The following is an 11,627-nucleotide window of genomic DNA, read 5'->3' on the forward strand; positions in this document are numbered from 1 at the left end:
GTCTCCCATGTCTCCAGACCAATGGTGCTTTCCCTCTCCTTTCCTCCAATGACACAGGAGAGGGAGAGGTTCACCCTAGACACCAAGATTAGAGATATTCAAGTTTTGCTTTAGTCCTGTCAAAAGTGCAGGCACCAAAGAGTGGGACAAGTAAAAGCGATCTGGTCAATGCCCTTGCCTGAGCTTGGGCACGGTGCGTGTGCGTGTGTGTGTGTGTGTGTGTGTGTGTGTGTGTGTGTGTGTGTGTGTGTGTGTGTGTGTGTGATGTCGGGTGAGCATACAGCAGAAGTGTGCCATTGACCAGCTAGCACAGAGATGTTCCCCATGAATAAACAGGAAAACAGTCTTTCCATTCAGCAAAGAGACTTTATTGAGTTGCTGGCTTCTATCCTTGGACAGCCATGGACTCAGCCTAGGGGAGTTGGTGAGTCAGGTAAGGTTCTGTTTTCCTCTGTACTTAGCTGTGTTTCATCGTTTTCTTTATCCACGATAGGAAACTTGACACTCTGGTGAAGACTCTTGGTGCGGAACCATCAGAATATCCAAAGGATACGATGCCTGCAGTCACTTTCTTACACAGGAGGGGCCCTCCAGAATCCCCCTGTGAATGAAGAGGGGCCACAGGGGTCTGATCTGATTTCTCCCTAGTCCCAGTCTCCCTCTCCGGAAGGGTGCCTTGTGTACTCTGCATGTGGGAGATGAGAGCTCAGGCCTGGTGTATAGATTCTGCTCTGATTGTGGACAGAGTTACTGCTTCACCTCCCTCCTGAGCCCAGCTCTGTCCTCTCTCCAGGTCTGTGATCCACTCTGTATGAGGGAGTGTGAGATCCTCTTCTCCAGGCCATTGTTTAAGATCCCAGAGACAGGTGAGTGGGCCTGATATGAGCATGGAGGACAGGACAATTGTCAAATGTAGGTGCCTGCTCTTTGTGGTAATGGCACATAGGGACACGGCTTCTAAAGTCTTGACCTGGTATCAGGAGGACTGTGCAAATTCTCCGTCTACACCAGCTGCCTTCACAGAGGCCCTGTTCAGCTCTGCGGCCCAAGTTAGTGACTGGTGTCTGCTGTTACCAGAGAGCAGAGTCACAACCAAGGAGTCCCTTGATGCTTGACTCTAGGACCCAGATTGCTTTTCCCCTCCCATGCAGCCCATAGAGGATGACAGTCCAACTTACCTGATAGGAAGCACTCTTATCTTTGGGTCCCCCACACACATCTAATGGCTTTGTTGTAATAACCTGGATAGCAGGCCTCACACTCCTGATCCTTCTGCACTGTCAGCTCCACCTCTTGAAGTGTGTTTGCACATTTGCCTTCTGGGGCCATCATTCCCCAACCAGCCACGGAGCACACACACCCTGGCTTCACATGGACTTTGCGCCATGGAAGCTTGAGGGTCTTCACGGCTTTAGTTCTCTTGGCCTTCATCTGCAACTGTTGTGGAAGAAGCAAGAGTCCATCTCATTGACAGCTGGGCTGAGACCCCATGCAGGCCAGGGGGGAAGGGAGGAAAGGAGGGCGATGAGAGCAGGAGGGGCGATCCCTGGTCCAGGATGAGGACAGGTCTCACCTTTAAGAGCATGATGTCATTTGTGATGTTTTCTCTATTATAACATGGGTATGGAATGGCTTTTGCCACAGGGAGGTTCTGCTGGGTCTCCTCCTGTGCTGTGACATTATGGGCTCCTAGAGTGACTCTCATAGAGCTGCAGATAGCAGAGTGGAGATGAGAGATGTGGAGTGAGAGAGGAAATCGTCCATGAGGTGTAAAAGGCAGGTGGGGTACTAGTGGGGGGGGGTCGACTTGAGGAGACAGGATGGCATCAGGGTTTGGCCTACTACTCTTTGCTTCTCAAGAACATTAGAAGCCCGGAGGCTCCCTCTTGCTGTAGGCAATATTCCACAGTTTGCATTCATTCTTACTGTGTGCATTCAACCACAACCACCACTTTAGTTTGGCCACTGTAGTTGTTTTCAACTCTAGTGTGCTCCAGGCTCTGACTCTCACTCTTGGACCTCACAGTTTCCATGTTTTCAGGTTTTCATTTTCACAGTCCTCCCATATAGCCAGCTCTTATAGGAGCATCCACAATTAGGGGAAGGAAGACCTTGTTGGAGGTCTCAGAAATTGTGGGCCTGCTGTTTCTCCTCACCTTCCCAGGCAGTGAGCAGCTGTCAGCACAAAGTTGTCTCACACCAGGAAGCCGCCACAGTGACTCTTCTTCCCATCATCACGCACAGACTCAATAAATGCCATGTAGGGGCCGGAGTGGGGCTTGACCTCATGGCCTCCTATGATCTCCTCTGAAAAAAAAGGCTAGAATATGGGGTGTCTTGGAGCAGAAGATGGGGTCAGGAGGGAAGATCTAGGGAGGGGAACAGGTGATGGGATCTGCAGTTCCCCAAGCCTGTTGTGGACAGAATTCCTTGGACACAGAATAATCTTTGTTGAATCTTAAGCCACACTCCTGCTCTGAGAATGGGTGGATAGCACTTCCTTCAGCCCCTTGTTTACAAATACATGGAGGGGCAAGCTCTATCTTCCTGAGGATACACTAAGGGGTTACTGGCCTTTCTGTTTTTATTGTGCCTCTACCATCCTCCAATGTCTTGATTTGTTTTATTTTTCCACTTTTTACCCCAAGCCCTGTGGAGGAGGATTTTCTAAAATTCTCCTATTCTAGCATCCAACACATCTCAGATATTCAGTAATGATTTGGCCGCAGGAATGAGAGTGTACTACTTAGCTGGAGGGATGGTGGTTCAGAGCTCATGGGGTGAAAGATTCTGTGTGGCATTGGAGTGTGTGATGGCAAAGATGACATACCTGGGGACCTCAGACAGAAATGGAGGGGCCAACCAACATCAAACTGCAGAGCTCGTTGAGTTTGCAGTGCAGGCCTCTCATCAGGCTGGGCCTCTTTCTTCAGCAGGCTGAGGGTACAGGTACCTAAACCATGCTACTATTCTCGTGCTGGTGGTCTTTCCCCATTGCAGCCTGGTCAGTAACACTGCCCTTGTTCTGGGCTCAAATAAGGTTAATGATATAGCTTTTAGTATCTTTAGTATCTCTGTAACATCCTTCTCCAATGAATGATCCACTCTCCCGGTGACAGAAAGAGCAGAAAGTATATAGTGTCCACTAAGTCTTCTGAGGACACCTCCCTTCCTCAGACCTTGTTGAGAATCTAGCCAGTAAAAGATTCTCATGTGTGGGGTTGGTATGGGACCTGAGGTTCAGAAAGCTCCTGGTTCAGTGCAGCAGAGTTCCTGACTAGAGATGGGCAGAGTCCACAGAGGTATTATGGGATGGCACCTCTGGGACAGGGGTGTTCACTCACCTGCACCAGCTCCACTTTGCAGAAGAAAGATCAAGAGAATCAGGACTGGTGACATCTTCCCAGGAGGCTGTTCAGGTTGGAGGAGAACAGAGTAGACACGGCCCTTGAAGAGATGAAGAAGGTGAGTGCCCAGGGACCTCACAGGCACCCTAGCTCTGTATGGCTCTACTAGTTAAGGAACATTTCTGGTAGGGTAAAATGACATGGCCACCGTACTAACATGAGCTAAGGTGGGATAAAGACCAAGAAAAGAGGGTTTGAGGCTGTGGTTGCAGGTGATCTGAGACCCTAGGAAGTCCTCATTGAACTGCATTGAACCAAAGTCTGTCTTTTTTATCTCTTACATCCTGTGCTATCTGCTAAGATCTCATTTGGTTTCTTTGGTTTCTTTCTTTCCATTTTAAATAATACAATCAATTAACTATTAAACAGCTATAACACTATAATATACAACAAATTGATAGGGTACTCAGTGAGACTTGATTCAGAGCCTTATTTGACTAGGTAGAGTTTCAGTACAGCATCTAATTAACCTCTGGAACTTCTGATCATACTGTGGAATCATCTGTTTGAAGAGTCTGATGAATTCATCTTAACTCACTTTGATCTCCTAAGCTGCTAGGACATCACAGAGAAATTTCCAAAGCAAGTGTTTGTCCGTGGCCAATGATCATGTCTTAGAGCCATACACAGTTAAGTATAATAACGAATTACAATGCCATGTATTGGTTACCTGTTTGTTTGGTAATGACATTTATCTCTAAGCAGGAGGTTTAGGGTTGAATTTGATGCACAGTAAAATTGGATCAATGCTGGTTTCCCTGCGGAGGACTGCAGTGGTGTTTCCCACAATTTTGTCTAGAAATTCCTTTAATGAACAAGGACCTTGATTAGATCTAAAATGATTATTAAGAGGAGTAGTTCCAGGAGTGATAAACACAGGGATCCAGCCCTTGAAAAGGAAGATATTGACTGGAGTAAGCTGAGGATCTGAGCTTAGTGCAGGAGATGGTTGGAGCTGTATGAGATGAACTCTGAGAGGTAAGACAGCCTGAACCCTTGCCCTAAGAATAAGTGTGTGTGTGTGTGTGTGTGTGTGTGTGTGTGTGTGTGATGTGTGTGTGTGTGTGTGTGTGTGTGTGTGTGTGTGTTGACATCCAGATACATACAGAGCAACAAGGTTTCCAGCTTTACCACCACAGCTTTATGTTTTTCAGATATTCTTTAATTTACTCCTTTCATACTTTATGACAAAGAGGCTTTCTTTTTTTAGCCATGACCTGCAGTACTGATATTAATTGGATCAGAAATAGGGGTGTGGAACCCTTTGGCCTTTCTGGGCACAGTGAAGGGTTAACTATTTTGGGTTACATGTTACTCATACAAACTTTAAGGAAAAAAGATAATTCCTTCCCTGGAATGGGACATGTGCAAGTGACACAATACAAAGAAGCAACAAAATTCTTGGACAATAATAGAATCTTAATTACATGGTTCCCATTTATACAGAATCTTTCAAAACCATGGAAAAGGCTCCATGTTTGTGATATCTAATAAAGAAATTGAAGTCATATAAGTAATAAATTTTATTTTGGTCTACATTTAATTATACAGTAAAGGAGGCAGCTTGAGTCTGGTGGGATATTTGACATTGTTTTGGAGCTAGGAATGATTTACTCTCCATCTTGATGAGTGCGGCTCTGATCTCGGTGAATTTCTAAGGTGAGGCTGAGATGTTTTAGATCTAATTTTACTTTTAGTGTGCTGAACACTTTGAATTGATAGGAAAATTGAAATATTGTCATACAGTCCCCTCTTTATCTTTCCACCTCCACCCAATTCCTCATCCCCTTCAGATTCAAGGCCTCTCATTCCTTAGTTGTTATTCTCTCTCCTCCTCTCTCTCAGTATACAGGGCCATAAAATATAAATCTAGCTTGCACTTTTGGTTTATTATTGCTTGAACACATACTTCTTTTAGGTCTTACCACTAGGGGTTGGATAACCATTAGGAGAGCTCATATTTGGGGGAGACTGCTACTCCCTCTCTCCACAGTGCATACGATCCTGTTGCTTCTCATCTTGGGATGAGGCCCCTGCTGTTTCCCATCCACTTTGGAAGGTCAACTAGTGTTGTCAGTGCTCAGGTCTTGTTTAAGAAGTCATATTGCTGATATTTCACAGGCATGGTTCCCTTGTCATATCTAGAAACATTTATATAAAAGACTTTTACCTCTGGATGATGTGTCTGTGTTTGTGTTTGTGCTGGTTTGGGGATATGCATGTGAGCACAGGTGCCCTTGGAGGCCACAGGAGCTTAAGTTTCAAATGATTATGAGCTTTTCATCATGGGTACCCAGAACAGAACTTGGATCCTCTGCAAGAGCAGTGTGTTCTAGTAAGACTTCCAGGCATCTCTCCAGTCCTGTTTATTCAAGTCTTGAAAGTATTTGCTCTCACATGTAGGTGCTATGAAGTAGTGATGGTGGGAATGCAGTGTGATTGTGAAGTGTAGTGAACACTGGTCTCTGAAAGGGACATATAAAAGCCCTGTTAAGTTAATGAAGGGACATTATTAAAGATATTTTCCTGTTCAATGAAAGACTGCAAACCAGGCATTCCATTTGAAAATTGGCAGGTAACACATATGCTGATTAAAAATGGACTTGTAAATATATCAAAATAGAGACTTTATTTCTGGAATTCCTGAAATCTGTTTCCAAATTCTCATGTCAAATGCAATGTCAGGCTACATCACTGTTCATAAAAATGTATTCATCTGTGTAAAATGCATACAATTATTTGCCGTGATTTGAGCTTACTGTAATATCAACTTCCCCTGAAACACTGGTGATGTAAAACATGGTGTTGACAGGTTGGTTTTCCCTTGCAGAAGAAACCAACCTTTCAATTCACTTAAAGTCCACCCTCTAAGTTAGTTTTCATTTTCAAGCTCTGGCACAAATCTTATTGATGACAGAAGTAACTTGATAATGTTTTGATAATATCCTTAGCTTGGTCATCTTACTTTTGAAATGTAAATGACGTCACCATAGTTAGCATGAGCACTTTTTATGAACTCCTGGCATTAAGGATGACTTTATACCTTGACCCTTTTGAAATTCAGTCCTGGTGGTGATTTATACCATCTTACCCTTTTTAATGCTTTAAATTTCCTTTTAAAACATTTTTTCTCCTTTGACAACTTCATTCATGTATCCTCTGTATTTTGGTCATTTTAGCCATTATTGTTCCCTCTCATCCCCCTCCAATTCCCACTCAGACCTCTTCTCTATGCATAAATATTCTCGATGTCCTATGTAAGGACATATCATTAAATGGGAGTTGAGTGTGGTAATTGCTTGGGCTTCTCTTAATTTAATGAGGTCCTCAAGTTTTTCTTTTCATCGTCTTCTTTTGTTTTGTTTTGTTTTTCTGAGACAGGATTTCTCTGTGTAGCCCTGGCTGTCCTGGAATTTGCTGTGTAGACCAGGCTGTGCTTGAACTTAGAGATGCTCCTGGCTCTGTTCTCCAAGATTGGGATTAAAGGCATGTACCACAACTATCAATTTATTCTCTCTGTTTTGAGTTCTGTTTTCTTCTGTGATATTATAGAAGTCATGCTGTGATGAAAATCATAACACATGAGGAACTGTATATTCATTTATTATGAGAATTGACAAGAGAATAGAGAGCAAGGTTTGAGTATTGCATCATCTCTACAGCTGAAGCAGTGCAAAGACACAGCTGAGTGTAAGAATGGCAGCTGGCTGGTGCTTGTTGAGGCATGGCTGATGTTTCTGCTCTTAATGATGAAAAATGAATATGTACTTGATTTCTAAATAGCATTAAACACCAATTGTCTGCAATGGCAGGATAAAACATCATTGATAATTTCTGTAGTCCATTTACTACCTCACTAGGAGGCCATGCAAGTTTTATGGTGCCATTTTGACTATGCAGTTGCACCATAGAATACCTGAAGCCTCATTCTACCATCAAACTAAGGCATGCATGTGTATTCATAGCAAGAACACACATATATTCACTTTCCATGACATTTGAACATGTATCTAAAACTTTATGCTCAAGAGTCACACAATACAGTTACTTAAACAATCACACACAAAAAACTCATAATGTTTTCATTGACCTTAAGATTTTATATTGGGTTGCCTTTATTCCAACTATGGGTCACATGCAGCCTTCAGGCCACCAATTAGACACTCTGAACTGGTCTATAAAAATATAGTGGCTTATTTTTTGTTGGCTCTTTTCTTTTTTAATTTTTTAAATTGAAAATAAATATTCTTTTCATACAAAATATTCTTATCATGTTTTCCCACCCAGTAACCTCCCAGATCTATCCACTTTAATACCCATAAACATTATTAAAAGAAAATCTTGTAAATAAATAAAAAACACACACCAAAATTAACAAACCCCAAGCATATACTACTCTGTGAATTTCTACACTTAGAATTGGCATTCAGAATGGAAGCTGAGAAGCTTCACTTAAATGTTACACTTTTAGTACTGAATACATTCTATGTGCTTATCCACCCACAACCAAGACAAAAATATCCATAACAGAACTTGAACTCAATAAACATTTACTATATTCTTTTAGAAGTGGTGTCCATCACCTGAGTTCATTCCTTCCTCATTGCCTTTTATTTACCCTTTCTTGTTCACTTTTTTCATGTTATTCTGTACACACAAGTGCATTCGTTTACACATATGCTATATTATTGGCTATATTCTGCACATGGGAGAGAACATGTAGTTTATTTTTCTTTGAAGTTTGCAGGTATTACAAAAGGAAAACACAGGTAAGGTGCCAAATGGCAAAAAATATACTCCATGTTCTTACATAGTCTGAACCAACATTGTGAAAATAATCTATACTGCCAAAATTAATATACAGAATTAATGAAGGTAATGACTTTCAAAATTCCCAAGTCAGATTTGACAGGGCTAGGAAAAATAACAAAGTAATTCATAGGGAACTACATGCAACCCCCAAAACGAAAGCAGTCCTAAGGAATAAGAACACTGCTGGAAATGTGCCAATACCAGACCTTAAATTACACTAGAGAGCCATAGTGATACAGACAGCCTGACTCTGGTACAAAAATAGACAGGAGGACCAAAGAATAAAACAGAGTTTCTGTGCATAAAGTGGCAAAGCAATGACCACTTAATTTTTGACAAGTGGACAAAATAAAGAAGACAAACAAAAAATCATTGCAAACAATTGATCCCACAATGGGTGCTGACAAAACTGGATACAGAGGAGTGAAATTAGGTTCTTTTCCTTCACTGTCTATGATAATCACTTAAAATGGATCAAAGGCCTTAGTTTAAAATAAGAAACACCTCTATTCTTCCCCCTACACAAACTTCCTGCTCCCTTATGTCCTCCTTACCCCTCCTCCCCTTCTCATTCTCCTAGTTCCTTCTCTCCTCCCCCATGCTCCCATTTTGCTCAGGAGATCTTGTCCCTTTCCCCTTTGACAGGAGACCATGTATGTCTCTCTTAGCGTCCTCCTTGTTGCCTAACTTCTCTAGTGCTGAGGATTGTAGCCTGGTAATCCTTTGCTCTATGTGTAAAATCCATATATGAGTGAGTGCATACCATGTTTGTCTTCTTGTGACTGGGTTACCTCACTCAGGATGGTTTCTTAGTTTCATCCATTTGTCTGGAAATTTCAGGATTCCATTGTTTTTTTCTGCTGAGTAGTACTCCATTGTGTACCACATTTTCTCTATCCATTCTTCAGTTGAGGGGCATCTAGGTTGCTTCCAGATTCTGGCTATTACAAACAATGCTGCTATGAACATAGTTGAACAGTTGTCCTTGTTGTATGAGTGTCCATCCTTTGGGTATAAGCCTAAGAGTGGAATTGCTGGATCTTGTGGTAGTCTGATTCCCATTTTCCTGAGGAATTGCCATACTGAGGATTTCCAAAGTGGCTGTACAAGTTGGCACTCTCACCAGCAGTGGAGAAGTGTTCCCCTTTCTCCACATCCTCTCCAGCAGAAGTTACCATTGGTGTTTTTGATTTTAGACATTCTGACAGGTGTGAGGTGGTATCTCAGAGTTGTTTTGATTTGCATTTCCCTGATGGCTAAGGATGTTGAGCACTTTCTTACGTGTCTTTCAGCCATTTTAGACTCATCTGTTGAGAATTCTCTATTTAGTTCCGTACCCCACTTTTTAATTGGATTATTAGGTGTTTTGGAAACTAGCTTCTTGAGTTCTTTGTATATTTTGGAGATCAGCCCTCTGTCGGATATGTGGTTGGTGAATATCTTTTCCCATTTTGTGGACTGCCATTTTGTCTTGCTGACTGTGTCCTTTGCCTTACAGAAGCTTCTCAGTTTCAGGAAGTTCCATTTATTAATTGTCTATTTCAGTGTCTGTGCTACAGGTGTTATGTTCAGGAAGCAGTCTTCTGTACCAATTTGTTCAAAGGTACTTCCCACTTTCTCTTCTAAGAGTTTCAGTGTGGCTGGATTTATGTTGAGGTCTTTTACCCATTTAGGCCTAAGTTTTGTACATGGCAATAGACATGGATCTATCTGCAGTCTTCTACATGCCAGCATCCAGTTATGCCAGCATCATTTGTTGAAGATTCTTTCTTTATTCCATTGTATATCTTTATCTTCCTTGTCAAAAATCAGGTGTTCGTAAGTAAGTGGGTTAACATCAGGGTTTTCGATTGGATTCCATTGGTCTACCTGTCTATTTTTGTGCAAAATAAGAGATAACATCAGAGAGAGAGAGCCAGTATAGGTTTAAAGAGAAATCAGGCACTAAGGAAATGTCCAGAGATCTACAGGGATGACACCAACTAACTATCTAAGTGACAGTGGAGAGACTACCTTTGTGGGGGACCTCTGAGAGTCTGCTTTTCTTCTCTTATCTAAGGTTGATCTGCAGTACCCTTGGGGAGCTACAGGCTGCCTCAGGGCTAGGTGTTATTTCCTAGTTTCCCTCTTCTGACAAGGCCTGTTTACAAAATATACAGAGTGTCTGTATATTGCCAGGGGCTTAAGAGCTTGGACCTTTATCTGAGTTACTTCCCAGGGCGCTGCTGTTGATATATAAGTCAACTCCCCTCTAAATAAAATGGGCATTCTTCTTTCAAGAGTGACAGGCTGTCTTGTGTTTATTAAATCTGCAGATCCCTCACTGGAACCCATAAGAAGTTGTAGCGCTGGAGGCTACATACCTTAAATGCCCTCCCCTGATAACGACATTCATGACTAACTTATATGGCATCCTAGAGCCTTCATCCAGCAGTTGATGGAAGTAGAAGCAGATACCCACAGCTAAACACTGAACTGAACAGGAATCCAGTTTCAGAGCAGGAAGAGTGATGAGCAAAGTGGGACAAGACCAGGCTGGTGAAACCCACAGAAACAGCTGACCTGAACAAGGGGGAGCTCTTAGCCCCCAGACTGATCACTGGGAAACCAGCATTGAACTGATCCAGATCCCATGAATGTGGGTGTCAGTGTGGAGGCCTCAGAAACCTATGGGGCCTCTTGTAGTAGATCAGTACTTATCCCTAGCATAGGAATGGACTTTGGGAGCCTATTTCACATAGAGGGATACTCCCTCAGCCTAGACACACAGGGGAGGACCTATGCCCTATCCCAAAGAATCTGACAGACTCTGAAGATCCCCATGGATCTTCCAATTGGTATGGAATAGGTAGGGTGTTAGTGGGGGGCATGAGAGGTGGGGAGGGAGAGGGAACTGGGATTGACATGTAAAACAATCTTGTTTCTAATTTAAATAAAACAATGAAGAAAAAATAAAATAAAATCAGAAACACACAAACATCTAGAAGAAAACTCAGGGAAAACTCTTCAAGATACCACAAAAGGCTAGAACTTTTAAAACAGAACTCTGAAAAGAGAGAAACTACCCCAAAGTATCAAAAGGTGAACCTCAGAGAAATACAATTTCTACATAGTGAAAGAAACTGCACTGTCTGTCCCCTGACAGGATGACCAAGGAACCAGTTGTTCCTTCCAGAAGACTGGGTGTCTCAGGAGTCCCAATGCAGTGCTGGAGTTCCAGAGGATTCCTAGAGAGCTGTTGTTCTCATCTGGTATGGAATACTGAAGAAGTAGGTTCTACTACCAAGGAAGGAAGCCTCAGCAGCAAGGTGGATGTAGTTGCCAGGGAGCATGAGGAGTAACAGGCAAAAAGAAAAACCTTCCTACTTTTATGTGGGCTGCCGCCAGAAGGTGGGGCCCAGATTTAGA

At 42.6% G+C, this 11,627-nt stretch overlaps 1 pseudogene; it reads right to left on the reverse strand.

Annotated features, from left to right (window-relative positions):
- Window positions 1-457: 457 nt before the first annotated feature.
- On the reverse strand, window positions 458-3,399 carry LOC100766105 (annotated as a pseudogene).
- Between the last annotated feature and the right edge of the window lie 8,228 nt (window positions 3,400-11,627).

Source organism: Cricetulus griseus (genome assembly GCF_003668045.3).
Source record: "Cricetulus griseus strain 17A/GY chromosome 1 unlocalized genomic scaffold, alternate assembly CriGri-PICRH-1.0 chr1_1, whole genome shotgun sequence".
NCBI classification, from domain to species: domain Eukaryota; kingdom Metazoa; phylum Chordata; class Mammalia; order Rodentia; family Cricetidae; genus Cricetulus; species Cricetulus griseus.